This window comes from Phyllobates terribilis, unplaced genomic scaffold (assembly GCF_046119375.1).
Source record: "Phyllobates terribilis strain yellow unplaced genomic scaffold, ASM4611937v1 Scaffold_376__1_contigs__length_1858288, whole genome shotgun sequence".
Taxonomy (NCBI): domain Eukaryota; kingdom Metazoa; phylum Chordata; class Amphibia; order Anura; family Dendrobatidae; genus Phyllobates; species Phyllobates terribilis.
In genome coordinates this window covers 1,815,236-1,842,241 of record NW_027363136.1, presented here as the reverse complement: position 1 = coordinate 1,842,241, position 27,006 = coordinate 1,815,236, and the positions used below count along the sequence as shown (strand labels likewise).

Sequence of the window (27,006 nt, the reverse complement as noted above, 5' to 3'; positions counted from 1 at the left end):
GGTCCTTCTATGATCAAAATGGGATAAGCTCCATGGTTAGACCGGACAAAAAACTGATTGTCTCAGGTATTAAGAAGAAGGAGATGTTATGTGATGTGCCGTTTTGTAATAATGCACAGTCTGGACAGGTGTGGAAGCTTTTTTTCCTGCGTGGAATCAGCAACAGACAGAAGGATGTAAACTGGATGGCGTTGCATGGATGCTTGCCAACAAGGGCTTTTTTGAATGACCGGGGGATAAAGGTTCAAGAACTATGTCCTAGGGAAGGTTGCAATAAGGTGGAAACAATACAGCATATTTTTTGGGACTGTTTTTTTGCTAAAAAAGTTTTTACCTTGTTGTCACATATGTTTGTTGCTTTAGTTGGTTTTCATTGTTTCGATTTTGAAAGGATTTTAATAGGTCAAGATTTTAAGTACTCGCAAAGGAAGCGGGCAAGCTGGATTATTTTTGTCATATATAAAGAGGTTTTATGGGACGTTCGGAATTTGGTGATTTTTAAAAAGATTGTTTTTTCCCCCATGGAATGCAGAAAGATTTTTCTTGCTAGACTGTTTTATGCCTATTTATTGGATAAAAAGAAGTATGGTGAGACAGCAGCAGAAGCACTCTGGAACTTTTCACATTGGACTTCTTACAGTAAGTAACAGTTAATTGCAGGGTTGTGTTTTTTGGGATTTTGTTTTTGGTTTTCCGAATGATGATTTGAGAACCCGTTATGTGAATATGCGCTATGATGCATAAATTAATGTGGGTCTTAATCTGAGGAAAAAGAAAAAAATCTGTTCTTATCAGTTTAATATCTGATATGTCCCCTATCTGGGGACCATATATTAAATGGATTTTTAGAACAGGGAGATGGAAAAAGAGCTTGCTCTGTCCACTCCACGCATTGACCTGGTATTGCAGTATCTCCAGGACCGGTGCACCCCTTCTTTAATGCAGTTTCTAAAATCAGAAAGAATTGAATTCAATGTTTTTTGTTCATTTTGCTTGTTTGTCGGATTTTGGGATGGACTCTTTGGCTTTGCTTTTCTTCTCCTCATTGGATTTTTCATGTTCAAAGTTGCAGAAGCCAGATTACAAGCTCATTTTGGTTCAACTTCAGCAACTGTGCATTGCATTGCCATGTAATGTGATGCAATGCTATCTTTCTAGCTCTCCCTTTTTACTTCCTTTTGGATAAACAGACATATTAGGCAAGCATTTTGGAGCTTTCACCTAAATAACTACAGGTGGTGAGATAAGCTGCACAATATAATTGACCTTTCAGTATATTGTTGCACACACACCATCTATTTAGCAAATGCCCTTGTTATCAACAGCAGCCTTTTAAACTCACCTGAGCTAACAGGTATGTGCGCTGGTTACTCTGCTGCGCTTAAAATTTCTTTTTTGGTTTGCTACAATGCCTTTTCTGAAACGTTGTCTCCTTCTGCTGGAACACTGACTTCTTTCATTTAATGCCTGCAGACTACAAAAGAGAACCCAACCCAAAAAGTTTGGTTGATTAGTCTGTGGCATTCTGTTAAACTGTTGCTTATGGAGGTCTCTGTGAGCTTCTCAGCGACATTCAGCCAGCCAGGTATCCTGCCTGCAGTAGATGGAATGTGGCAATGGAACGCTGGCTGCGCGTGTCATAATAGGCTCTGAGCCTTTATATACCTGTGCACAGCAGCAGCCACCTTCAGTCTGCTGCTGGACAGCCAGCAGCAGCAGCAGCAGGAGAGGTATGTAATCAGGAGCCCTCCTGCTAAGGGTAGACAGCTGCTCGTTCCACCCCACCCCCCGCCTTAATTGGTTCTCCTCCCTTCCAACGGTGTTGAGGCGGGTGGGAACAGCAGGGGGTGAAGGTGCTGTGTTTAAAGAGGTGGAGTTATGCAGATCTAAAACGCGTGGATTGCAGCAGCAGCAAGCCGAAAAGTGCAGGCATGTAAGGGATCTAGAGGTTGACAACATGTCTTCTTAACGGGAGTCCAGGAGCTCATCTCCACAAATGGACTTTTCAGGATCCTTGGGTGGCTCCGTAGTTTGAAACCAATTCTGGTTATCGCTTCTCGGCCTTTTGGCTAAGATCAAGTGTAGTATCTGTTCTTATCAGTTTAATATCTGATACGTCCCCTATCTGGGGACCATATATTAAATGGATTTTTAGAACAGGGAGATGGAAAAAGAGCTTGCTCTGTCCACTCCACGCATTGACCTGGTATTGCAGTATCTCCAGGACCGGTGCACCCCTTCTTTAATGCAGTTTCTAAAATCAGAAAGAATTGAATTCAATGTTTTTTGTTCATTTTGCTTGTTTGTCGGATTTTGGGATGGACTCTTTGGCTTTGCTTTTCTTCTCCTCATTGGATTTTTCATGTTCAAAGTTGCAGAAGCCAGATTACAAGCTCATTTTGGTTCAACTTCAGCAACTGTGCATTGCATTGCCATGTAATGTGATGCAATGCTATCTTTCTAGCTCTCCCTTTTTACTTCCTTTTGGATAAACAGACATATTAGGCAAGCATTTTGGAGCTTTCACCTAAATAACTACAGGTGGTGAGATAAGCTGCACAATATAATTGACCTTTCAGTATATTGTTGCACACACACCATCTATTTAGCAAATGCCCTTGTTATCAACAGCAGCCTTTTAAACTCACCTGAGCTAACAGGTATGTGCGCTGGTTACTCTGCTGCGCTTAAAATTTCTTTTTTGGTTTGCTACAATGCCTTTTCTGAAACGTCTCCTTCTGCTGGAACACTGACTTCTTTCATTTAATGCCTGCAGACTATAAAAGAGAACCCAACCCAAAAAGTTTGGTTGATTAGTCTGTGGCATTCTGTTAAACTGTTGCTTATGGCGGTCTCTGTGAGCTTCTCAGCGACATTCAGCCAGCCAGGTATCCTGCCTGCAGTAGATGGAATGTGGCAATGGAACGCTGGCTGCGCGTGTCATATTAGGCTCTGAGCCTTTATATACCTGTGCACAGCAGCAGCCACCTTCAGTCTGCTGCTGGACAGCCAGCAGCAGCAGCAGCAGCAGGAGAGGTATGTAATCAGGAGCCCTCCTGCTAAGGGTAGACAGCTGCTCGTTCCACCCCACCCCCCGCCTTAATTGGTTCTCCTCCCTTCCAACGGTGTTGAGGCGGGTGGGAACAGCAGGGGGTGAAGGTGCTGTGTTTAAAGAGGTGGAGTTATGCAGATCTAAAACGCGTGGATTGCAGCAGCAGCAAGCCGAAAAGTGCAGGCATGTAAGGGATCTAGAGGTTGACAACATGTCTTCTTAACGGGAGTCCAGGAGCTCATCTCCACAAATGGACTTTTCAGGATCCTTGGGTGGCTCCGTAGTTTGAAACCAATTCTGGTTATCGCTTCTCGGCCTTTTGGCTAAGATCAAGTGTAGTATCTGTTCTTATCAGTTTAATATCTGATACGTCCCCTATCTGGGGACCATATATTAAATGGATTTTTAGAACAGGGAGATGGAAAAGAGCTTGCTCTGTCCACTCCACGCATTGACCTGGTATTGCAGTATCTCCAGGACCGTTGCACCCCTTCTTTAATGCAGTTTCTAAAATCAGAAAGAATTGAATTCAATGTTTTTTGTTCATTTTGCTTGTTTGTCGGATTTTGGGATGGACTCTTTGGCTTTGCTTTTCTTCTCCTCATTGGATTTTTCATGTTCAAAGTTGCAGAAGCCAGATTACAAGCTCATTTTGGTTCAACTTCAGCAACTGTGCATTGCATTGCCATGTAATGTGATGCAATGCTATCTTTCTAGCTCTCCCTTTTTACTTCCTTTTGGATAAACAGACATATTAGGCAAGCATTTTGGAGCTTTCACCTAAATAACTACAGGTGGTGAGATAAGCTGCACAATATAATTGACCTTTCAGTATATTGTTGCACACACACCATCTATTTAGCAAATGCCCTTGTTATCAACAGCAGCCTTTTAAACTCACCTGAGCTAACAGGTATGTGCGCTGGTTACTCTGCTGCGCTTAAAATTTCTTTTTTGGTTTGCTACAATGCCTTTTCTGAAACGTTGTCTCCTTCTGCTGGAACACTGACTTCTTTCATTTAATGCCTGCAGACTATAAAAGAGAACCCAACCCAAAAAGTTTGGTTGATTAGTCTATGGCATTCTGTTAAACTGTTGCTTATGGCGGTCTCTGTGAGCTTCTCAGCGACATTCAGCCAGCCAGGTATCCTGCCTGCAGTAGATGGAATGTGGCAATGGAACGCTGGCTGAGCGTGTCATAATAGGCTCTGAGCCTTTATATACCTGTGCACAGCAGCAGCCACCTTCAGTCTGCTGCTGGACAGCCAGCAGCAGCAGCAGCAGGAGAGGTATGTAATCAGGAGCCCTCCTGCTAAGGGTAGACAGCTGCTCGTTCCACCCCACCCCCCGCCTTAATTGGTTCTCCTCCCTTCCAACGGTGTTGAGGCGGGTGGGAACAGCAGGGGGTGAAGGTGCTGTGTTTAAAGAGGTGGAGTTATGCAGATCTAAAACGCGTGGATTGCAGCAGCAGCAAGCCGAAAAGTGCAGGCATGTAAGGGATCTAGAGGTTGACAACATGTCTTCTTAACGGGAGTCCAGGAGCTCATCTCCACAAATGGACTTTTCAGGATCCTTGGGTGGCTCCGTAGTTTGAAACCAATTCTGGTTATCGCTTCTCGGCCTTTTGGCTAAGATCAAGTGTAGTATCTGTTCTTATCAGTTTAATATCTGATACGTCCCCTATCTGGGGACCATATATTAAATGGATTTTTAGAACAGGGAGATGGAAAAAGAGCTTGCTCTGTCCACTCCACGCATTGACCTGGTATTGCAGTATCTCCAGGACCGGTGCACCCCTTCTTTAATGCAGTTTCTAAAATCAGAAAGAATTGAATTCAATGTTTTTTGTTCATTTTGCTTGTTTGTCGGATTTTGGGATGGACTCTTTGGCTTTGCTTTTCTTCTCCTCATTGGATTTTTCATGTTCAAAGTTGCAGAAGCCAGATTACAAGCTCATTTTGGTTCAACTTCAGCAACTGTGCATTGCATTGCCATGTAATGTGATGCAATGCTATCTTTCTAGCTCTCCCTTTTTACTTCCTTTTGGATAAACAGACATATTAGGCAAGCATTTTGGAGCTTTCACCTAAATAACTACAGGTGGTGAGATAAGCTGCACAATATAATTGACCTTTCAGTATATTGTTGCACACACACCATCTATTTAGCAAATGCCCTTGTTATCAACAGCAGCCTTTTAAACTCACCTGAGCTAACAGGTATGTGCGCTGGTTACTCTGCTGCGCTTAAAATTTCTTTTTTGGTTTGCTACAAAGCCTTTTCTGAAACGTTGTCTCCTTCTGCTGGAACACTGACTTCTTTCATTTAATGCCTGCAGACTATAAAAGAGAACCCAACCCAAAAAGTTTGGTTGATTAGTCTGTGGCATTCTGTTAAACTGTTGCTTATGGCGGTCTCTGTGAGCTTCTCAGCGACATTCAGCCAGCCAGGTATCCTGCCTGCAGTAGATGGAATGTGGCAATGGAACGCTGGCTGCGCGTGTCATAATAGGCTCTGAGCCTTTATATACCTGTGCACAGCAGCAGCCACCTTCAGTCTGCTGCTGGACAGCCAGCAGCAGCAGCAGCAGGAGAGGTATGTAATCAGGAGCCCTCCTGCTAAGGGTAGACAGCTGCTCGTTCCACCCCACCCCCCGCCTTAATTGGTTCTCCTCCCTTCCAACGGTGTTGAGGCGGGTGGGAACAGCAGGGGGTGAAGGTGCTGTGTTTAAAGAGGTGGAGTTATGCAGATCTAAAACGCGTGGATTGCAGCAGCAGCAAGCCGAAAAGTGCAGGCATGTAAGGGATCTAGAGGTTGACAACATGTCTTCTTAACGGGAGTCCAGGAGCTCATCTCCACAAATGGACTTTTCAGGATCCTTGGGTGGCTCCGTAGTTTGAAACCAATTCTGGTTATCGCTTCTCGGCCTTTTGGCTAAGATCAAGTGTAGTATCTGTTCTTATCAGTTTAATATCTGATACGTCCCCTATCTGGGGACCATATATTAAATGGATTTTTAGAACAGGGAGATGGAAAAAGAGCTTGCTCTGTCCACTCCACGCATTGACCTGGTATTGCAGTATCTCCAGGACCGGTGCACCCCTTCTTTAATGCAGTTTCTAAAATCAGAAAGAATTGAATTCAATGTTTTTTGTTCATTTTGCTTGTTTGTCGGATTTTGGGATGGACTCTTTGGCTTTGCTTTTCTTCTCCTCATTGGATTTTTCATGTTCAAAGTTGCAGAAGCCAGATTACAAGCTCATTTTGGTTCAACTTCAGCAACTGTGCATTGCATTGCCATGTAATGTGATGCAATGCTATCTTTCTAGCTCTCCCTTTTTACTTCCTTTTGGATAAACAGACATATTAGGCAAGCATTTTGGAGCTTTCACCTAAATAACTACAGGTGGTGAGATAAGCTGCACAATATAATTGACCTTTCAGTATATTGTTGCACACACACCATCTATTTAGCAAATGCCCTTGTTATCAACAGCAGCCTTTTAAACTCACCTGAGCTAACAGGTATGTGCGCTGGTTACTCTGCTGCGCTTAAAATTTCTTTTTTGGTTTGCTACAATGCCTTTTCTGAAACGTTGTCTCCTTCTGCTGGAACACTGACTTCTTTCATTTAATGCCTGCAGACTATAAAAGAGAACCCAACCCAAAAAGTTTGGTTGATTAGTCTGTGGCATTCTGTTAAACTGTTGCTTATGGCGGTCTCTGTGAGCTTCTCAGCGACATTCAGCCAGCCAGGTATCCTGCCTGCAGTAGATGGAATGTGGCAATGGAACGCTGGCTGCGCGTGTCATAATAGGCTCTGAGCCTTTATATACCTGTGCACAGCAGCAGCCACCTTCAGTCTGCTGCTGGACAGCCAGCAGCAGCAGCAGCAGCAGGAGAGGTATGTAATCAGGAGCCCTCCTGCTAAGGGTAGACAGCTGCTCGTTCCACCCCACCCCCCGCCTTAATTGGTTCTCCTCCCTTCCAACGGTGTTGAGGCGGGTGGGAACAGCAGGGGGTGAAGGTGCTGTGTTTAAAGAGGTGGAGTTATGCAGATCTAAAACGCGTGGATTGCAGCAGCAGCAAGCCGAAAAGTGCAGGCATGTAAGGGATCTAGAGGTTGACAACATGTCTTCTTAACGGGAGTCCAGGAGCTCATCTCCACAAATGGACTTTTCAGGATCCTTGGGTGGCTCCGTAGTTTGAAACCAATTCTGGTTATCGCTTCTCGGCCTTTTGGCTAAGATCAAGTGTAGTATCTGTTCTTATCAGTTTAATATCTGATACGTCCCCTATCTGGGGACCATATATTAAATGGATTTTTAGAACAGGGAGATGGAAAAAGAGCTTGCTCTGTCCACTCCACGCATTGACCTGGTATTGCAGTATCTCCAGGACCGGTGCACCCCTTCTTTAATGCAGTTTCTAAAATCAGAAAGAATTGAATTCAATGTTTTTTGTTCATTTTGCTTGTTTGTCGGATTTTGGGATGGACTCTTTGGCTTTGCTTTTCTTCTCCTCATTGGATTTTTCATGTTCAAAGTTGCAGAAGCCAGATTACAAGCTCATTTTGGTTCAACTTCAGCAACTGTGCATTGCATTGCCATGTAATGTGATGCAATGCTATCTTTCTAGCTCTCCCTTTTTACTTCCTTTTGGATAAACAGACATATTAGGCAAGCATTTTGGAGCTTTCACCTAAATAACTACAGGTGGTGAGATAAGCTGCACAATATAATTGACCTTTCAGTATATTGTTGCACACACACCATCTATTTAGCAAATGCCCTTGTTATCAACAGCAGCCTTTTAAACTCACCTGAGCTAACAGGTATGTGCGCTGGTTACTCTGCTGCGCTTAAAATTTCTTTTTTGGTTTGCTACAATGCCTTTTCTGAAACGTTGTCTCCTTCTGCTGGAACACTGACTTCTTTCATTTAATGCCTGCAGACTATAAAAGAGAACCCAACCCAAAAAGTTTGGTTGATTAGTCTGTGGCATTCTGTTAAACTGTTGCTTATGGCGGTCTCTGTGAGCTTCTCAGCGACATTCAGCCAGCCAGGTATCCTGCCTGCAGTAGATGGAATGTGGCAATGGAACGCTGGCTGCGCGTGTCATATTAGGCTCTGAGCCTTTATATACCTGTGCACAGCAGCAGCCACCTTCAGTCTGCTGCTGGACAGCCAGCAGCAGCAGCAGCAGCAGGAGAGGTATGTAATCAGGAGCCCTCCTGCTAACGGTAGACAGCTGCTCGTTCCACCCCACACCCCGCCTTAATTGGTTCTCCTCCCTTCCAACAGTGTTGAGGCGGGTGGGAACAGCAGGGGGTGAAGGTGCTGTGTTTAAAGAGGTGGAGTTATGCAGATCTAAAACGCGTGGATTGCAGCAGCAGCAAGCCGAAAAGTGCAGGCATGTAAGGGATCTAGAGGTTGACAACATGTCTTCTTAACGGGAGTCCAGGAGCTCATCTCCACAAATGGACTTTTCAGGATCCTTGGGTGGCTCCGTAGTTTGAAACCAATTCTGGTTATCGCTTCTCGGCCTTTTGGCTAAGATCAAGTGTAGTATCTGTTCTTATCAGTTTAATATCTGATACGTCCCCTATCTGGGGACCATATATTAAATGGATTTTTAGAACAGGGAGATGGAAAAGAGCTTGCTCTGTCCACTCCACGCATTGACCTGGTATTGCAGTATCTCCAGGACCGTTGCACCCCTTCTTTAATGCAGTTTCTAAAATCAGAAAGAATTGAATTCAATGTTTTTTGTTCATTTTGCTTGTTTGTCGGATTTTGGGATGGACTCTTTGGCTTTGCTTTTCTTCTCCTCATTGGATTTTTCATGTTCAAAGTTGCAGAAGCCAGATTACAAGCTCATTTTGGTTCAACTTCAGCAACTGTGCATTGCATTGCCATGTAATGTGATGCAATGCTATCTTTCTAGCTCTCCCTTTTTACTTCCTTTTGGATAAACAGACATATTAGGCAAGCATTTTGGAGCTTTCACCTAAATAACTACAGGTGGTGAGATAAGCTGCACAATATAATTGACCTTTCAGTATATTGTTGCACACACACCATCTATTTAGCAAATGCCCTTGTTATCAACAGCAGCCTTTTAAACTCACCTGAGCTAACAGGTATGTGCGCTGGTTACTCTGCTGCGCTTAAAATTTCTTTTTTGGTTTGCTACAATGCCTTTTCTGAAACGTTGTCTCCTTCTGCTGGAACACTGACTTCTTTCATTTAATGCCTGCAGACTATAAAAGAGAACCCAACCCAAAAAGTTTGGTTGATTAGTCTATGGCATTCTGTTAAACTGTTGCTTATGGCGGTCTCTGTGAGCTTCTCAGCGACATTCAGCCAGCCAGGTATCCTGCCTGCAGTAGATGGAATGTGGCAATGGAACGCTGGCTGAGCGTGTCATAATAGGCTCTGAGCCTTTATATACCTGTGCACAGCAGCAGCCACCTTCAGTCTGCTGCTGGACAGCCAGCAGCAGCAGCAGCAGGAGAGGTATGTAATCAGGAGCCCTCCTGCTAAGGGTAGACAGCTGCTCGTTCCACCCCACCCCCCGCCTTAATTGGTTCTCCTCCCTTCCAACGGTGTTGAGGCGGGTGGGAACAGCAGGGGGTGAAGGTGCTGTGTTTAAAGAGGTGGAGTTATGCAGATCTAAAACGCGTGGATTGCAGCAGCAGCAAGCCGAAAAGTGCAGGCATGTAAGGGATCTAGAGGTTGACAACATGTCTTCTTAACGGGAGTCCAGGAGCTCATCTCCACAAATGGACTTTTCAGGATCCTTGGGTGGCTCCGTAGTTTGAAACCAATTCTTGTTATCGCTTCTCGGCCTTTTGGCTAAGATCAAGTGTAGTATCTGTTCTTATCAGTTTAATATCTGATACGTCCCCTATCTGGGGACCATATATTAAATGGATTTTTAGAACAGGGAGATGGAAAAAGAGCTTGCTCTGTCCACTCCACGCATTGACCTGGTATTGCAGTATCTCCAGGACCGGTGCACCCCTTCTTTAATGCAGTTTCTAAAATCAGAAAGAATTGAATTCAATGTTTTTTGTTCATTTTGCTTGTTTGTCGGATTTTGGGATGGACTCTTTGGCTTTGCTTTTCTTCTCCTCAATGGATTTTTCATGTTCAAAGTTGCAGAAGCCAGATTACAAGCTCATTTTGGTTCAACTTCAGCAACTGTGCATTGCATTGCCATGTAATGTGATGCAATGCTATCTTTCTAGCTCTCCCTTTTTACTTCCTTTTGGATAAACAGACATATTAGGCAAGCATTTTGGAGCTTTCACCTAAATAACTACAGGTGGTGAGATAAGCTGCACAATATAATTGACCTTTCAGTATATTGTTGCACACACACCATCTATTTAGCAAATGCCCTTGTTATCAACAGCAGCCTTTTAAACTCACCTGAGCTAACAGGTATGTGCGCTGGTTACTCTGCTGCGCTTAAAATTTCTTTTTTGGTTTGCTACAATGCCTTTTCTGAAACGTTGTCTCCTTCTGCTGGAACACTGACTTCTTTCATTTAATGCCTGCAGACTATAAAAGAGAACCCAACCCAAAAAGTTTGGTTGATTAGTCTGTGGCATTCTGTTAAACTGTTGCTTATGGCGGTCTCTGTGAGCTTCTCAGCGACATTCAGCCAGCCAGGTATCCTGCCTGCAGTAGATGGAATGTGGCAATGGAACGCTGGCTGCGCGTGTCATAATAGGCTCTGAGCCTTTATATACCTGTGCACAGCAGCAGCCACCTTCAGTCTGCTCCTGGACAGCCAGCAGCAGCAGCAGCAGGAGAGGTATGTAATCAGGAGCCCTCCTGCTAAGGGTAGACAGCTGCTCGTTCCACCCCACCCCCCGCCTTAATTGGTTCTCCTCCCTTCCAACGGTGTTGAGGCGGGTGGGAACAGCAGGGGGTGAAGGTGCTGTGTTTAAAGAGGTGGAGTTATGCAGATCTAAAACGCGTGGATTGCAGCAGCAGCAAGCCGAAAAGTGCAGGCATGTAAGGGATCTAGAGGTTGACAACATGTCTTCTTAACGGGAGTCCAGGAGCTCATCTCCACAAATGGACTTTTCAGGATCCTTGGGTGGCTCCGTAGTTTGAAACCAATTCTGGTTATCGCTTCTCGGCCTTTTGGCTAAGATCAAGTGTAGTATCTGTTCTTATCAGTTTAATATCTGATACGTCCCCTATCTGGGGACCATATATTAAATGGATTTTTAGAACAGGGAGATGGAAAAAGAGCTTGCTCTGTCCACTCCACGCATTGACCTGGTATTGCAGTATCTCCAGGACCGGTGCACCCCTTCTTTAATGCAGTTTCTAAAATCAGAAAGAATTGAATTCAATGTTTTTTGTTCATTTTGCTTGTTTGTCGGATTTTGGGATGGACTCTTTGGCTTTGCTTTTCTTCTCCTCAATGGATTTTTCATGTTCAAAGTTGCAGAAGCCAGATTACAAGCTCATTTTGGTTCAACTTCAGCAACTGTGCATTGCATTGCCATGTAATGTGATGCAATGCTATCTTTCTAGCTCTCCCTTTTTACTTCCTTTTGGATAAACAGACATATTAGGCAAGCATTTTGGAGCTTTCACCTAAATAACTACAGGTGGTGAGATAAGCTGCACAATATAATTGACCTTTCAGTATATTGTTGCACACACACCATCTATTTAGCAAATGCCCTTGTTATCAACAGCAGCCTTTTAAACTCACCTGAGCTAACAGGTATGTGCGCTGGTTACTCTGCTGCGCTTAAAATTTCTTTTTTGGTTTGCTACAATGCCTTTTCTGAAACGTTGTCTCCTTCTGCTGGAACACTGACTTCTTTCATTTAATGCCTGCAGACTATAAAAGAGAACCCAACCCAAAAAGTTTGGTTGATTAGTCTGTGGCATTCTGTTAAACTGTTGCTTATGGCGGTCTCTGTGAGCTTCTCAGCGACATTCAGCCAGCCAGGTATCCTGCCTGCAGTAGATGGAATGTGGCAATGGAACGCTGGCTGCGCGTGTCATAATAGGCTCTGAGCCTTTATATACCTGTGCACAGCAGCAGCCACCTTCAGTCTGCTGCTGGACAGCCAGCAGCAGCAGCAGCAGGAGAGGTATGTAATCAGGAGCCCTCCTGCTAAGGGTAGACAGCTGCTCGTTCCACCCCACCCCCCGCCTTAATTGGTTCTCCTCCCTTCCAACGGTGTTGAGGCGGGTGGGAACAGCAGGGGGTGAAGGTGCTGTGTTTAAAGAGGTGGAGTTATGCAGATCTAAAACGCGTGGATTGCAGCAGCAGCAAGCCGAAAAGTGCAGGCATGTAAGGGATCTAGAGGTTGACAACATGTCTTCTTAACGGGAGTCCAGGAGCTCATCTCCACAAATGGACTTTTCAGGATCCTTGGGTGGCTCCGTAGTTTGAAACCAATTCTGGTTATCGCTTCTCGGCCTTTTGGCTAAGATCAAGTGTAGTATCTGTTCTTATCAGTTTAATATCTGATACGTCCCCTATCTGGGGACCATATATTAAATGGATTTTTAGAACAGGGAGATGGAAAAAGAGCTTGCTCTGTCCACTCCACGCATTGACCTGGTATTGCAGTATCTCCAGGACCGGTGCACCCCTTCTTTAATGCAGTTTCTAAAATCAGAAAGAATTGAATTCAATGTTTTTTGTTCATTTTGCTTGTTTGTCGGATTTTGGGATGGACTCTTTGGCTTTGCTTTTCTTCTCCTCATTGGATTTTTCATGTTCAAAGTTGCAGAAGCCAGATTACAAGCTCATTTTGGTTCAACTTCAGCAACTGTGCATTGCATTGCCATGTAATGTGATGCAATGCTATCTTTCTAGCTCTCCCTTTTTACTTCCTTTTGGATAAACAGACATATTAGGCAAGCATTTTGGAGCTTTCACCTAAATAACTACAGGTGGTGAGATAAGCTGCACAATATAATTGACCTTTCAGTATATTGTTGCACACACACCATCTATTTAGCAAATGCCCTTGTTATCAACAGCAGCCTTTTAAACTCACCTGAGCTAACAGGTATGTGCGCTGGTTACTCTGCTGCGCTTAAAATTTCTTTTTTGGTTTGCTACAATGCCTTTTCTGAAACGTTGTCTCCTTCTGCTGGAACACTGACTTCTTTCATTTAATGCCTGCAGACTATAAAAGAGAACCCAACCCAAAAAGTTTGGTTGATTAGTCTGTGGCATTCTGTTAAACTGTTGCTTATGGCGGTCTCTGTGAGCTTCTCAGCGACATTCAGCCAGCCAGGTATCCTGCCTGCAGTAGATGGAATGTGGCAATGGAACGCTGGCTGCGCGTGTCATAATAGGCTCTGAGCCTTTATATACCTGTGCACAGCAGCAGCCACCTTCAGTCTGCTGCTGGACAGCCAGCAGCAGCAGCAGCAGGAGAGGTATGTAATCAGGAGCCCTCCTGCTAAGGGTAGACAGCTGCTCGTTCCACCCCACCCCCCGCCTTAATTGGTTCTCCTCCCTTCCAACGGTGTTGAGGCGGGTGGGAACAGCAGGGGGTGAAGGTGCTGTGTTTAAAGAGGTGGAGTTATGCAGATCTAAAACGCGTGGATTGCAGCAGCAGCAAGCCGAAAAGTGCAGGCATGTAAGGGATCTAGAGGTTGACAACATGTCTTCTTAACGGGAGTCCAGGAGCTCATCTCCACAAATGGACTTTTCAGGATCCTTGGGTGGCTCCGTAGTTTGAAACCAATTCTGGTTATCGCTTCTCGGCCTTTTGGCTAAGATCAAGTGTAGTATCTGTTCTTATCAGTTTAATATCTGATACGTCCCCTATCTGGGGACCATATATTAAATGGATTTTTAGAACAGGGAGATGGAAAAAGAGCTTGCTCTGTCCACTCCACGCATTGACCTGGTATTGCAGTATCTCCAGGACCGGTGCACCCCTTCTTTAATGCAGTTTCTAAAATCAGAAAGAATTGAATTCAATGTTTTTTGTTCATTTTGCTTGTTTGTCGGATTTTGGGATGGACTCTTTGGCTTTGCTTTTCTTCTCCTCAATGGATTTTTCATGTTCAAAGTTGCAGAAGCCAGATTACAAGCTCATTTTGGTTCAACTTCAGCAACTGTGCATTGCATTGCCATGTAATGTGATGCAATGCTATCTTTCTAGCTCTCCCTTTTTACTTCCTTTTGGATAAACAGACATATTAGGCAAGCATTTTGGAGCTTTCACCTAAATAACTACAGGTGGTGAGATAAGCTGCACAATATAATTGACCTTTCAGTATATTGTTGCACACACACCATCTATTTAGCAAATGCCCTTGTTATCAACAGCAGCCTTTTAAACTCACCTGAGCTAACAGGTATGTGCGCTGGTTACTCTGCTGCGCTTAAAATTTCTTTTTTGGTTTGCTACAATGCCTTTTCTGAAACGTTGTCTCCTTCTGCTGGAACACTGACTTCTTTCATTTAATGCCTGCAGACTATAAAAGAGAACCCAACCCAAAAAGTTTGGTTGATTAGTCTGTGGCATTCTGTTAAACTGTTGCTTATGGCGGTCTCTGTGAGCTTCTCAGCGACATTCAGCCAGCCAGGTATCCTGCCTGCAGTAGATGGAATGTGGCAATGGAACGCTGGCTGCGCGTGTCATAATAGGCTCTGAGCCTTTATATACCTGTGCACAGCAGCAGCCACCTTCAGTCTGCTGCTGGACAGCCAGCAGCAGCAGCAGCAGGAGAGGTATGTAATCAGGAGCCCTCCTGCTAAGGGTAGACAGCTGCTCGTTCCACCCCACCCCCCGCCTTAATTGGTTCTCCTCCCTTCCAACGGTGTTGAGGCGGGTGGGAACAGCAGGGGGTGAAGGTGCTGTGTTTAAAGAGGTGGAGTTATGCAGATCTAAAACGCGTGGATTGCAGCAGCAGCAAGCCGAAAAGTGCAGGCATGTAAGGGATCTAGAGGTTGACAACATGTCTTCTTAACGGGAGTCCAGGAGCTCATCTCCACAAATGGACTTTTCAGGATCCTTGGGTGGCTCCGTAGTTTGAAACCAATTCTGGTTATCGCTTCTCGGCCTTTTGGCTAAGATCAAGTGTAGTATCTGTTCTTATCAGTTTAATATCTGATACGTCCCCTATCTGGGGACCATATATTAAATGGATTTTTAGAACAGGGAGATGGAAAAAGAGCTTGCTCTGTCCACTCCACGCATTGACCTGGTATTGCAGTATCTCCAGGACCGGTGCACCCCTTCTTTAATGCAGTTTCTAAAATCAGAAAGAATTGAATTCAATGTTTTTTGTTCATTTTGCTTGTTTGTCGGATTTTGGGATGGACTCTTTGGCTTTGCTTTTCTTCTCCTCATTGGATTTTTCATGTTCAAAGTTGCAGAAGCCAGATTACAAGCTCATTTTGGTTCAACTTCAGCAACTGTGCATTGCATTGCCATGTAATGTGATGCAATGCTATCTTTCTAGCTCTCCCTTTTTACTTCCTTTTGGATAAACAGACATATTAGGCAAGCATTTTGGAGCTTTCACCTAAATAACTACAGGTGGTGAGATAAGCTGCACAATATAATTGACCTTTCAGTATATTGTTGCACACACACCATCTATTTAGCAAATGCCCTTGTTATCAACAGCAGCCTTTTAAACTCACCTGAGCTAACAGGTATGTGCGCTGGTTACTCTGCTGCGCTTAAAATTTCTTTTTTGGTTTGCTACAATGCCTTTTCTGAAACGTTGTCTCCTTCTGCTGGAACACTGACTTCTTTCATTTAATGCCTGCAGACTATAAAAGAGAACCCAACCCAAAAAGTTTGGTTGATTAGTCTGTGGCATTCTGTTAAACTGTTGCTTATGGCGGTCTCTGTGAGCTTCTCAGCGACATTCAGCCAGCCAGGTATCCTGCCTGCAGTAGATGGAATGTGGCAATGGAACGCTGGCTGCGCGTGTCATAATAGGCTCTGAGCCTTTATATACCTGTGCACAGCAGCAGCCACCTTCAGTCTGCTGCTGGACAGCCAGCAGCAGCAGCAGCAGGAGAGGTATGTAATCAGGAGCCCTCCTGCTAAGGGTAGACAGCTGCTCGTTCCACCCAACCCCCCGCCTTAATTGGTTCTCCTCCCTTCCAACGGTGTTGAGGCGGGTGGGAACAGCAGGGGGTGAAGGTGCTGTGTTTAAAGAGGTGGAGTTATGCAGATCTAAAACGCGTGGATTGCAGCAGCAGCAAGCCGAAAAGTGCAGGCATGTAAGGGATCTAGAGGTTGACAACATGTCTTCTTAACGGGAGTCCAGGAGCTCATCTTCACAAATGGACTTTTCAGGATCCTTGGGTGGCTCCGTAGTTTGAAACCAATTCTGGTTATCGCTTCTCGGCCTTTTGGCTAAGATCAAGTGTAGTATCTGTTCTTATCAGTTTAATATCTGATACGTCCCCTATCTGGGGACCATATATTAAATGGATTTTTAGAACAGGGAGATGGAAAAAGAGCTTGCTCTGTCCACTCCACGCATTGACCTGGTATTGCAGTTGTAGCACCCTGAGGATTCGGCTGCTACAGGGGTATTGCACCTCAACCCAGAGGTGTGATATTCCACTCCCGGATAAGGATGGAGAGTGGAACTGAGCTCGGTAGGCTGCATGCACTACACACATCCCATTTCCGAGGAACAGGCCGACGGTACTCCCACTTAGAAATGTGCAGGTACGACCGAGTCTGTTCCTGGCTGGAGTGGGAGGGGGGTGGTACATCCCATGTAGTGTAGGGGCAGATAGGGGGAGCAGCCTGGGTAAAGATAGGAGCTCATTGGGTGCTGGTCACCTGAGCTCACACATAGAGGGTGTATATAAGGTGGGCACCAACTAAGATCAGGGTCAGATGCAGAGAACAAGTCAGTTGGAGACAGCAAGACAGCTGCAGAGGAGCAGACAGCAAGCAGAGAGGAAGTCAGCCTGCAGCAAGGGAGAAGAGAGACCCTGAGTGAGAGAGGAGCAGAGAAGGAGTACCCAGAGGGGAAAACAGAGAGGACCCAAGAACCCAAATTAAAGCACCGGGTGAGGAGTCGGCATCAGGGTACCGGAACCCAAGCTGGTGGGGGTAAAAACATTCCCCAGCCAGAGACCGGAGACCGTGGGCAGCGTCTGCCACGGTCACCCATCACATCCACCCCGAAGGCACACCACATGAAGGGTCAGGGAACCCAGGGCCAAGGGTGTCCCAACAGAAGGCCCGAGGGAGCTGGACCTAGGTGGATTACTGGTGGGGACGGCCAGAGAACGGGACAGAAAGAGAGCTCAGGGCCACGCTCCGGACTTGTTTGGGGGTTGGCTGGATCCAGGACCTGGTGGACGCAGCACGGCTCGGGTGGTCACTAGCAGCTGGAGTGACCAGTACAACATCTGCAGTAAGTAAACACCCTTAACTGCACAACCCGACTCTGTCTTCACTGCCGTCTGCACTACACCACCACAACCCCCATCCTCTGCGCCTGTCCCCTCTGAGGCTATACCCCTCCCGTTGGGGGTTATCCCACCAAGCTGCGCACCCACCATCAGCCTCAGCGGACCCTGCTGCAGCGGCGGCCACAGTGACCGCATCACAACGGGTGGCGTAGTCGACACCAAAGAACTCTTAATAACATCTGTAGGACTGCCACATAACACTGAGCTTGACGCCCTGGGCACGGGGCCGGGTCACAGCCGCTCGGAGACTACAACCCCCCATCTGATCCGGTGCCGGGTATTCCCCTCAAAAAGGAATATGTCCCAGGGGGCGCGTCAACTTTGGCGTAGTCGGCAGGATTACGTGCCCGCAACACCCGGGTACTGCGTGCCTGAAGAAAAGTGCAAGTTTACCTCAGAAAGAAGTCTCCTGCCGGTTCCGGAGGGTCCACGCCATCGGACCCCATCACAGGTCGTTTCCCGCCGATTGTCCGCCATTTCCAGCTTGTTCCCGCCATCTGCAGAGTTTCCCGCCACTGGGCGACGCTTCCCGCCAAATCCGGAGATTTCCCGCCTTAGAAGAGCAGCGGACGCCATTATGGGCGTGCCAAAGGAGGGCAAGAGGCCGCCTCCCATCGTGGGCCAGGACAGAAAATGGCGCCAAAAGTGGAAACCGCCCCCACCAACAGAGACTGTGATGCTGGAGGTGTCTGTCAGCGTGAAAGAACTCCCCCTGGAGCTGACAGTCACCGAGTTGCCCCGGGACCGCCCTCTAAGTGGGAGGAGACGAAAGAAAAGAACGAAGATGGGTGCCGCCTGGAGCAGTCTGGAGCGAGCGCACCCGGAGACAGGAAGCCTGGAGAGGAGCAGCAGAGAAGCTCACCCGGAGATGTCCAGAGAGCAGAGCAGCACCGGCCCGCTGGCCAGGAGCCTGCTGGAAGAAGAGCAGAGCAGCACCGACCCGTTGGTCAGGAGCCTGCTGGACACCACGACCCCACTAGGCCTAGTGGAGGTCCTTGCACAGCTCCCCCGAGACCGGGAGTGTGCACAGACTGCCCTGGAGGGCCTCGCACGGAGGATGGCCCGGGTACAGCGCGAGATATTGGCGGAATGGAGCCGGGAGATGGCCCAGCAAGCTGAAACCAAGACCCGGAGCACGACAGCCGAGATGAGGAAGCAGACCGCCTCTGAGGATGGCGCGGGAGGACCAAAGGTCGGAGACGGCGCAGAGAAGGGAGCCGAACGCATGGAGGCAGGTAAAGGGGACGTCTATACCCCAAGCCGTGACACCGCTTACCTGCCCCAGCTCCCCGTCGCAGAGCCCGAAAGTCCCCCTGCTGTGCCCGAAAACGCCATGTCACCGACGCAGACTAGGCCCCAACCGGAAGCCGCCGCCGCGACCCCTGTGACGTCACACGCCTCGACCCCGAGCGTGACCAAGCAGGAAGTACCACCAGCCTGGTCGCAGGGCCTAGAATTCCCGGGCGCCGCATCACCAACAGCGCCCCCTACCTCCGCGGAGCCTCCGGCCTGGCCGCAAGGCCAGGTAGCCCAGGGCGCCGCCGTATTAACGGTGCCCTTCACCTTCCAGGTGCCCCAGGCCTGGCCGCAAGGCCTGGGCAACCCGGGCGCCACCACCACCGCGCCCGCACCCGCAAAACCAAGGGTGCCGCGTCTGGGAGAGGACTTGTTCAGCCAGCTCACATGGCCGGACGGGTCTGAAGTTACCACCAGCAAAAAGCAAAGAGCAGGAGGAAGACGCCGTTGAGTGCGGCAGAGCAGTAGCTGTAAATAGTTACCCAATCGGGGTATAAAGAAACTGAAACTGTTGCTACAAATATATAGTCCCCGTTGGGACCAGCTGAGTGAACTGTTTACCCGTTAACCCCTTAATCCCACAGGCTGAGGACTGTGAGCAGCCATTCCCTTTCCCTCCTTACCTGGCCGAGGACTGAGAGCGGCCATATCCCCTGTATATAGTTGCGCGTCCTAAAGCGCCCCCTACCGGTTTTATAGGAAAACCAGTTTTTCTAAGAGACTGTCGCACTTTTCCCGGACACACGTTGCACAGTGTCCGGAGGAGGAACCTGAAACAAGAGACGACGAGAATGTTTATATGAAAAATTTTATATATATAATGTTTTATATGTTTTATTATGTTTATATGAAAATTTTGTATGTTTTGGTGTTTTGTCCTTACAGCCCGAGGACGTGCTGTGATTTACCAGGGGGGAATGTAGCACCCTGAGGATTCGGCTGCTACAGGGGTATTGCACCTCAACCCAGAGGTGTGATATTCCACTCCCGGATAAGGATGGAGAGTGGAACTGAGCTCGGTAGGCTGCATGCACTACACACATCCCATTTCCGAGGAACAGGCCGACGGTACTCCCACTTAGAAATGTGCAGGTACGACCGAGTCTGTTCCTGGCTGGAGTGGGAGGGGGGTGGTACATCCCATGTAGTGTAGGGGCAGATAGGGGGAGCAGCCTGGGTAAAGATAGGAGCTCATTGGGTGCTGGTCACCTGAGCTCACACATAGAGGGTGTATATAAGGTGGGCACCAACTAAGATCAGGGTCAGATGCAGAGAACAAGTCAGTTGGAGACAGCAAGACAGCTGCAGAGGAGCAGACAGCAAGCAGAGAGGAAGTCAGCCTGCAGCAAGGGAGAAGAGAGACCCTGAGTTAGAGAGGAGCAGAGAAGGAGTACCCAGAGGGGAAAACAGAGAGGACCCAAGAACCCAAATTAAAGCACCGGGTGAGGAGTCGGCATCAGGGTACCGGAACCCACGCTGGTGGGGGTAAAAACATTCCCCAGCCAGAGACCGGAGACCGTGGGCAGCGTCTGCCACGGTCACCCATCACATCCACCCCGAAGGCACACCACATGAAGGGTCAGGGAACCCAGGGCCAAGGGTGTCCCAACAGAAGGCCCGAGGGAGCTGGACCTAGGTGGATTACTGGTGGGGACGGCCAGAGAACGGGACAGAAAGAGAGCTCAGGGCCACGCTCCGGACTTGTTTGGGGGTTGGCTGGATCCAGGACCTGGTGGACTCAGCACGGCTCGGGTGGTCACTAGCAGCTGGAGTGACCAGTACAACATCTGCAGTAAGTAAACACCCTTAACTGCACAACCCGACTCTGTCTTCACTGCCGTCTGCACTACACCACCACAGCCCCCATCCTCTGCGCCTGTCCCCTCTGAGGCTATACCCCTCCCGTTGGGGGTTATCCCACCAAGCTGCGCACCCACCATCAGCCTCAGCGGACCCTGCTGCAGCGGCGGCCACAGTGACCGCATCACAACGGGTGGCGTAGTCGACACCAAAGAACTCTTAATAACATCTGTAGGACTGCCACATAACACTGAGCTTGACGCCCTGGGCACGGGGCCGGGTCACAGCCGCTCGGAGACTACAACCCCCCATCTGATCCGGTGCCGGGTATTCCCCTCAAAAAGGAATATGTCCCAGGGGGCGCGTCACAGTATCTCCAGGACCGGTGCACCCCTTCTTTAATGCAGTTTCTAAAATCAGAAAGAATTGAATTCAATGTTTTTTGTTCATTTTGCTTGTTTGTCGGATTTTGGGATGGACTCTTTGGCTTTGCTTTTCTTCTCCTCATTGGATTTTTCATGTTCAAAGTTGCAGAAGCCAGATTACAAGCTCATTTTGGTTCAACTTCAGCAACTGTGCATTGCATTGCCATGTAATGTGATGCAATGCTATCTTTCTAGCTCTCCCTTTTTACTTCCTTTTGGATAAACAGACATATTAGGCAAGCATTTTGGAGCTTTCACCTAAATAACTACAGGTGGTGAGATAAGCTGCACAATATAATTGACCTTTCAGTATATTGTTGCACACACACCATCTATTTAGCAAATGCCCTTGTTATCAACAGCAGCCTTTTAAACTCACCTGAGCTAACAGGTATGTGCGCTGGTTACTCTGCTGCGCTTAAAATTTCTTTTTTGGTTTGCTACAATGCCTTTTCTGAAACGTTGTCTCCTTCTGCTGGAACACTGACTTCTTTCATTTAATGCCTGCAGACTATAAAAGAGAACCCAACCCAAAAAGTTTGGTTGATTAGTCTGTGGCATTCTGTTAAACTGTTGCTTATGGCGGTCTCTGTGAGCTTCTCAGCGACATTCAGCCAGCCAGGTATCCTGCCTGCAGTAGATGGAATGTGGCAATGGAACGCTGGCTGCGCGTGTCATAATAGGCTCTGAGCCTTTATATACCTGTGCACAGCAGCAGCCACCTTCAGTCTGCTGCTGGACAGCCAGCAGCAGCAGCAGCAGGAGAGGTATGTAATCAGGAGCCCTCCTGCTAAGGGTAGACAGCTGCTCGTTCCACCCCACCCCCCGCCTTAATTGGTTCTCCTCCCTTCCAACGGTGTTGAGGCGGGTGGGAACAGCAGGGGGTGAAGGTGCTGTGTTTAAAGAGGTGGAGTTATGCAGATCTAAAACGCGTGGATTGCAGCAGCAGCAAGCCGAAAAGTGCAGGCATGTAAGGGATCTAGAGGTTGACAACATGTCTTCTTAACGGGAGTCCAGGAGCTCATCTCCACAAATGGACTTTTCAGGATCCTTGGGTGGCTCCGTAGTTTGAAACCAATTCTGGTTATCGCTTCTCGGCCTTTTGGCTAAGATCAAGTGTAGTATCTGTTCTTATCAGTTTAATATCTGATACGTCCCCTATCTGGGGACCATATATTAAATGGATTTTTAGAACAGGGAGATGGAAAAAGAGCTTGCTCTGTCCACTCCACGCATTGACCTGGTATTGCAGTATCTCCAGGACCGGTGCACCCCTTCTTTAATGCAGTTTCTAAAATCAGAAAGAATTGAATTCAATGTTTTTTGTTCATTTTGCTTGTTTGTCGGATTTTGGGATGGACTCTTTGGCTTTGCTTTTCTTCTCCTCATTGGATTTTTCATGTTCAAAGTTGCAGAAGCCAGATTACAAGCTCATTTTGGTTCAACTTCAGCAACTGTGCATTGCATTGCCATGTAATGTGATGCAGTGCTATCTTTCTAGCTCTCCCTTTTTACTTCCTTTTGGATAAACAGACATATTAGGCAAGCATTTTGGAGCTTTCACCTAAATAACTACAGGTGGTGAGATAAGCTGCACAATATAATTGACCTTTCAGTATATTGTTGCACACACACCATCTATTTAGCAAATGCCCTTGTTATCAACAGCAGCCTTTTAAACTCCCCTGAGCTAACAGGTATGTGCGCTGGTTACTCTGCTGCGCTTAAAATTTCTTTTTTGGTTTGCTACAATGCCTTTTCTGAAACGTTGTCTCCTTCTGCTGGAACACTGACTTCTTTCATTTAATGCCTGCAGACTATAAAAGAGAACCCAACCCAAAAAGTTTGGTTGATTAGTCTGTGGCATTCTGTTAAACTGTTGCTTATGGCGGTCTCTGTGAGCTTCTCAGCGACATTCAGCCAGCCAGGTATCCTGCCTGCAGTAGATGGAATGTGGCAATGGAACGCTGGCTGCGCGTGTCATAATAGGCTCTGAGCCTTTATATACCTGTGCACAGCAGCAGCCACCTTCAGTCTGCTGCTGGACAGCCAGCAGCAGCAGCAGCAGGAGAGGTATGTAATCAGGAGCCCTCCTGCTAAGGGTAGACAGCTGCTCGTTCCACCCCACCCCCCGCCTTAATTGGTTCTCCTCCCTTCCAACGGTGTTGAGGCGGGTGGGAACAGCAGGGGGTGAAGGTGCTGTGTTTAAAGAGGTGGAGTTATGCAGATCTAAAACGCGTGGATTGCAGCAGCAGCAAGCCGAAAAGTGCAGGCATGTAAGGGATCTAGAGGTTGACAACATGTCTTCTTAACGGGAGTCCAGGAGCTCATCTCCACAAATGGACTTTTCAGGATCCTTGGGTGGCTCCGTAGTTTGAAACCAATTCTGGTTATCGCTTCTCGGCCTTTTGGCTAAGATCAAGTGTAGTATCTGTTCTTATCAGTTTAATATCTGATACGTCCCCTATCTGGGGACCATATATTAAATGGATTTTTAGAACAGGGAGATGGAAAAAGAGCTTGCTCTGTCCACTCCACGCATTGACCTGGTATTGCAGTATCTCCAGGACCGGTGCACCCCTTCTTTAATGCAGTTTCTAAAATCAGAAAGAATTGAATTCAATGTTTTTTGTTCATTTTGCTTGTTTGTCGGATTTTGGGATGGACTCTTTGGCTTTGCTTTTCTTCTCCTCATTGGATTTTTCATGTTCAAAGTTGCAGAAGCCAGATTACAAGCTCATTTTGGTTCAACTTCAGCAACTGTGCATTGCATTGCCATGTAATGTGATGCAATGCTATCTTTCTAGCTCTCCCTTTTTACTTCCTTTTGGATAAACAGACATATTAGGCAAGCATTTTGGAGCTTTCACCTAAATAACTACAGGTGGTGAGATAAGCTGCACAATATAATTGACCTTTCAGTATATTGTTGCACACACACCATCTATTTAGCAAATGCCCTTGTTATCAACAGCAGCCTTTTAAACTCACCTGAGCTAACAGGTATGTGCGCTGGTTACTCTGCTGCGCTTAAAATTTCTTTTTTGGTTTGCTACAATGCCTTTTCTGAAACGTTGTCTCCTTCTGCTGGAACACTGACTTCTTTCATTTAATGCCTGCAGACTATAAAAGAGAACCCAACCCAAAAAGTTTGGTTGATTAGTCTGTGGCATTCTGTTAAACTGTTGCTTATGGCGGTCTCTGTGAGCTTCTCAGCGACATTCAGCCAGCCAGGTATCCTGCCTGCAGTAGATGGAATGTGGCAATGGAACGCTGGCTGCGCGTGTCATAATAGGCTCTGAGCCTTTATATACCTGTGCACAGCAGCAGCCACCTTCAGTCTGCTGCTGGACAGCCAGCAGCAGCAGCAGCAGGAGAGGTATGTAATCAGGAGCCCTCCTGCTAAGGGTAGACAGCTGCTCGTTCCACCCCACCCCCCGCCTTAATTGGTTCTCCTCCCTTCCAACGGTGTTGAGGCGGGTGGGAACAGCAGGGGGTGAAGGTGCTGTGTTTAAAGAGGTGGAGTTATGCAGATCTAAAACGCGTGGATTGCAGCAGCAGCAAGCCGAAAAGTGCAGGCATGTAAGGGATCTAGAGGTTGACAACATGTCTTCTTAACGGGAGTCCAGGAGCTCATCTCCACAAATGGACTTTTCAGGATCCTTGGGTGGCTCCGTAGTTTGAAACCAATTCTGGTTATCGCTTCTCGGCCTTTTGGCTAAGATCAAGTGTAGTATCTGTTCTTATCAGTTTAATATCTGATACGTCCCCTATCTGGGGACCATATATTAAATGGATTTTTAGAACAGGGAGATGGAAAAAGAGCTTGCTCTGTCCACTCCACGCATTGACCTGGTATTGCAGTATCTCCAGGACCGGTGCACCCCTTCTTTAATGCAGTTTCTAAAATCAGAAAGAATTGAATTCAATGTTTTTTGTTCATTTTGCTTGTTTGTCGGATTTTGGGATGGACTCTTTGGCTTTGCTTTTCTTCTCCTCATTGGATTTTTCATGTTCAAAGTTGCAGAAGCCAGATTACAAGCTCATTTTGGTTCAACTTCAGCAACTGTGCATTGCATTGCCATGTAATGTGATGCAATGCTATCTTTCTAGCTCTCCCTTTTTACTTCCTTTTGGATAAACAGACATATTAGGCAAGCATTTTGGAGCTTTCACCTAAATAACTACAGGTGGTGAGATAAGCTGCACAATATAATTGACCTTTCAGTATATTGTTGCACACACACCATCTATTTAGCAAATGCCCTTGTTATCAACAGCAGCCTTTTAAACTCACCTGAGCTAACAGGTATGTGCGCTGGTTACTCTGCTGCGCTTAAAATTTCTTTTTTGGTTTGCTACAATGCCTTTTCTGAAACGTTGTCTCCTTCTGCTGGAACACTGACTTCTTTCATTTAATGCCTGCAGACTATAAAAGAGAACCCAACCCAAAAAGTTTGGTTGATTAGTCTGTGGCATTCTGTTAAACTGTTGCTTATGGCGGTCTCTGTGAGCTTCTCAGCGACATTCAGCCAGCCAGGTATCCTGCCTGCAGTAGATGGAATGTGGCAATGGAACGCTGGCTGCGCGTGTCATAATAGGCTCTGAGCCTTTATATACCTGTGCACAGCAGCAGCCACCTTCAGTCTGCTGCTGGACAGCCAGCAGCAGCAGCAGGAGAGGTATGTAATCAGGAGCCCTCCTGCTAAGGGTAGACAGCTGCTCGTTCCACCCCACCCCCCGCCTTAATTGGTTCTCCTCCCTTCCAACGGTGTTGAGGCGGGTGGGAACAGCAGGGGGTGAAGGTGCTGTGTTTAAAGAGGTGGAGTTATGCAGATCTAAAACGCGTGGATTGCAGCAGCAGCAAGCCGAAAAGTGCAGGCATGTAAGGGATCTAGAGGTTGACAACATGTCTTCTTAACGGGAGTCCAGGAGCTCATCTCCACAAATGGACTTTTCAGGATCCTTGGGTGGCTCCGTAGTTTGAAACCAATTCTGGTTATCGCTTCTCGGCCTTTTGGCTAAGATCAAGTGTAGTATCTGTTCTTATCAGTTTAATATCTGATACGTCCCCTATCTGGGGACCATATATTAAATGGATTTTTAGAACAGGGAGATGGAAAAAGAGCTTGCTCTGTCCACTCCACGCATTGACCTGGTATTGCAGTATCTCCAGGACCGGTGCACCCCTTCTTTAATGCAGTTTCTAAAATCAGAAAGAATTGAATTCAATGTTTTTTGTTCATTTTGCTTGTTTGTCGGATTTTGGGATGGACTCTTTGGCTTTGCTTTTCTTCTCCTCATTGGATTTTTCATGTTCAAAGTTGCAGAAGCCAGATTACAAGCTCATTTTGGTTCAACTTCAGCAACTGTGCATTGCATTGCCATGTAATGTGATGCAATGCTATCTTTCTAGCTCTCCCTTTTTACTTCCTTTTGGATAAACAGACATATTAGGCAAGCATTTTGGAGCTTTCACCTAAATAACTACAGGTGGTGAGATAAGCTGCACAATATAATTGACCTTTCAGTATATTGTTGCACACACACCATCTATTTAGCAAATGCCCTTGTTATCAACAGCAGCCTTTTAAACTCACCTGAGCTAACAGGTATGTGCGCTGGTTACTCTGCTGCGCTTAAAATTTCTTTTTTGGTTTGCTACAATGCCTTTTCTGAAACGTTGTCTCCTTCTGCTGGAACACTGACTTCTTTCATTTAATGCCTGCAGACTATAAAAGAGAACCCAACCCAAAAAGTTTGGTTGATTAGTCTGTGGCATTCTGTTAAACTGTTGCTTATGGCGGTCTCTGTGAGCTTCTCAGCGACATTCAGCCAGCCAGGTATCCTGCCTGCAGTAGATGGAATGTGGCAATGGAACGCTGGCTGCGCGTGTCATAATAGGCTCTGAGCCTTTATATACCTGTGCACAGCAGCAGCCACCTTCAGTCTGCTGCTGGACAGCCA

General features: G+C 46.8%; 17 non-coding genes across 17 annotated transcripts; all 17 read left to right on the top strand.

Annotated features, from left to right (window-relative positions):
* Positions 1 to 740: 740 nt before the first annotated feature.
* On the top strand, positions 741 to 934 carry LOC141223471 (U2 spliceosomal RNA). The gene has a single exon (XR_012291090.1). It is a non-coding gene; the product is annotated as a U2 spliceosomal RNA (small nuclear RNA).
* Positions 935 to 2,049: 1,115 nt separating this feature from the next.
* LOC141223367 (U2 spliceosomal RNA) lies at positions 2,050 to 2,240 on the top strand. Its single transcript, XR_012290995.1, has one exon. It is a non-coding gene; the product is annotated as a U2 spliceosomal RNA (small nuclear RNA).
* Positions 2,241 to 3,355: 1,115 nt separating this feature from the next.
* Positions 3,356 to 3,545, top strand: LOC141223422 (U2 spliceosomal RNA). The gene has a single exon (XR_012291049.1). It is a non-coding gene; the product is annotated as a U2 spliceosomal RNA (small nuclear RNA).
* A 1,115-nt stretch (positions 3,546 to 4,660) lies between these two features.
* On the top strand, positions 4,661 to 4,851 carry LOC141223366 (U2 spliceosomal RNA). Its single transcript, XR_012290994.1, has one exon. It is a non-coding gene; the product is annotated as a U2 spliceosomal RNA (small nuclear RNA).
* Positions 4,852 to 5,966: 1,115 nt separating this feature from the next.
* LOC141223365 (U2 spliceosomal RNA) lies at positions 5,967 to 6,157 on the top strand. Its single transcript, XR_012290993.1, has one exon. It is a non-coding gene; the product is annotated as a U2 spliceosomal RNA (small nuclear RNA).
* Positions 6,158 to 7,275: 1,118 nt separating this feature from the next.
* Positions 7,276 to 7,466, top strand: LOC141223364 (U2 spliceosomal RNA). The gene has a single exon (XR_012290992.1). It is a non-coding gene; the product is annotated as a U2 spliceosomal RNA (small nuclear RNA).
* Positions 7,467 to 8,584: 1,118 nt separating this feature from the next.
* LOC141223421 (U2 spliceosomal RNA) lies at positions 8,585 to 8,774 on the top strand. The gene has a single exon (XR_012291048.1). It is a non-coding gene; the product is annotated as a U2 spliceosomal RNA (small nuclear RNA).
* Positions 8,775 to 9,889: 1,115 nt separating this feature from the next.
* LOC141223363 (U2 spliceosomal RNA) lies at positions 9,890 to 10,080 on the top strand. Its single transcript, XR_012290991.1, has one exon. It is a non-coding gene; the product is annotated as a U2 spliceosomal RNA (small nuclear RNA).
* A 1,115-nt stretch (positions 10,081 to 11,195) lies between these two features.
* LOC141223362 (U2 spliceosomal RNA) lies at positions 11,196 to 11,386 on the top strand. Its single transcript, XR_012290990.1, has one exon. It is a non-coding gene; the product is annotated as a U2 spliceosomal RNA (small nuclear RNA).
* Positions 11,387 to 12,501: 1,115 nt separating this feature from the next.
* LOC141223361 (U2 spliceosomal RNA) lies at positions 12,502 to 12,692 on the top strand. Its single transcript, XR_012290989.1, has one exon. It is a non-coding gene; the product is annotated as a U2 spliceosomal RNA (small nuclear RNA).
* A 1,115-nt stretch (positions 12,693 to 13,807) lies between these two features.
* Positions 13,808 to 13,998, top strand: LOC141223360 (U2 spliceosomal RNA). Its single transcript, XR_012290988.1, has one exon. It is a non-coding gene; the product is annotated as a U2 spliceosomal RNA (small nuclear RNA).
* Positions 13,999 to 15,113: 1,115 nt separating this feature from the next.
* Positions 15,114 to 15,304, top strand: LOC141223359 (U2 spliceosomal RNA). The gene has a single exon (XR_012290987.1). It is a non-coding gene; the product is annotated as a U2 spliceosomal RNA (small nuclear RNA).
* Positions 15,305 to 16,419: 1,115 nt separating this feature from the next.
* Positions 16,420 to 16,612, top strand: LOC141223436 (U2 spliceosomal RNA). Its single transcript, XR_012291062.1, has one exon. It is a non-coding gene; the product is annotated as a U2 spliceosomal RNA (small nuclear RNA).
* Positions 16,613 to 22,125: 5,513 nt separating this feature from the next.
* LOC141223357 (U2 spliceosomal RNA) lies at positions 22,126 to 22,316 on the top strand. The gene has a single exon (XR_012290985.1). It is a non-coding gene; the product is annotated as a U2 spliceosomal RNA (small nuclear RNA).
* A 1,115-nt stretch (positions 22,317 to 23,431) lies between these two features.
* On the top strand, positions 23,432 to 23,622 carry LOC141223356 (U2 spliceosomal RNA). The gene has a single exon (XR_012290984.1). It is a non-coding gene; the product is annotated as a U2 spliceosomal RNA (small nuclear RNA).
* Positions 23,623 to 24,737: 1,115 nt separating this feature from the next.
* Positions 24,738 to 24,928, top strand: LOC141223355 (U2 spliceosomal RNA). The gene has a single exon (XR_012290983.1). It is a non-coding gene; the product is annotated as a U2 spliceosomal RNA (small nuclear RNA).
* Positions 24,929 to 26,040: 1,112 nt separating this feature from the next.
* Positions 26,041 to 26,231, top strand: LOC141223354 (U2 spliceosomal RNA). Its single transcript, XR_012290982.1, has one exon. It is a non-coding gene; the product is annotated as a U2 spliceosomal RNA (small nuclear RNA).
* Positions 26,232 to 27,006: the final 775 nt, after the last annotated feature.